The following is a 1,130-nucleotide window of genomic DNA, read 5'->3' on the forward strand; positions in this document are numbered from 1 at the left end:
GACGTGATCAAGGTTACTTATCTCGTACATGCCAGTTTTCGTTTGAGGTTTTTCCACCATTGTTCGTTCGGTTCCCCACTGATAGTGGTTTTGGGCCATGCTCTCGATAAGCTGGTAAGCATCAGCATAAGGTTTGTTCATTAATGCACCACCTGCAGCGGCGTCTATTGTTAACCTTGTGTTGTACAAGAGACCATTATAAAATGTGTGAATTACTAACCAGTCTTCCAAACCATGGTGTGGGCAAAGTCTCATCATGTCTTTGTATCTTTCCCATGCTTCGAAAAGAGACTCGTTGTCTTTATGTTTAAATCCGTTTATCTGGGCTCTTAACATAGCTGTTTTGCTTGGCGGAAAGTATCGGGCAAGAAAAACTTTCTTCAACTCGTTCCATGTGGTGACAGAGTTGGAAGGGAGAGACTGAAGCCATCTTCTAGCGCTATCTCTTAATGAGAAAGGAAAAAGACGAAGTCGAATTGCCTCTGAAGTGACACCATTAGCCTTAACAGTATCAGCGTATTGGACAAATACGGATAAATGAAGGTTTGGATCCTCGGTAGGATTTCCAGAAAATTGGTTCTGTTGCACTGCCTGCAACAACGAAGGTTTAAGTTCAAAGTTGTTTGCTTCGATTGCGGGTGGAGCAATACTTGAATGCGGCTCATCTTGTGATGGAGCGGCGTAATCTCTAAGAGCACGAGCTGGTTCTGCCATCTCGGTTATCGAAGGAAAAATGTTTTTGAAATCAGGAAATTCTACAGGAGGGAGATTGTTTGCAGCACGATATTCCCGGATTCGTCGTAGGACTCGGAGATATAGTTCGATATCGTTGATTCGTAAATAGAGCGGTTCGCCTTGTGAGCGAGTGCGTGGCATACAAATCAACGAAAGAAAGAATAGAATAAAAAAGAAACCTTAGTCTCTACAGCGTAACGGAAGAGTTACGATATCGATTAAATAAAAGTCCCCGGCAACGGCGCCAAAAACTTGATCGCTCGACTTCGTGAGTCGAGAATGGGGTACAAACTGCAAGTGCACAGTTCTATCGCGTAGTTTTAAAAGATATCGATCCCACAGGGACTTATGAATCGATATACCGTTATCTAAGGTTACTTCGTAAAGCTAAGGCA

General features: G+C 43.1%; 1 pseudogene; it reads left to right on the forward strand.

Annotated features, from left to right (window-relative positions):
* The first annotated feature begins 229 nt into the window (after positions 1-229).
* LOC127116609 (uncharacterized) lies at positions 230-329 on the forward strand (annotated as a pseudogene).
* Positions 330-1,130: the final 801 nt, after the last annotated feature.

The sequence above is a fragment of the Lathyrus oleraceus genome, chromosome 1, assembly GCF_024323335.1.
Source record: "Lathyrus oleraceus cultivar Zhongwan6 chromosome 1, CAAS_Psat_ZW6_1.0, whole genome shotgun sequence".
Lineage (NCBI taxonomy): Eukaryota > Viridiplantae > Streptophyta > Magnoliopsida > Fabales > Fabaceae > Lathyrus > Lathyrus oleraceus.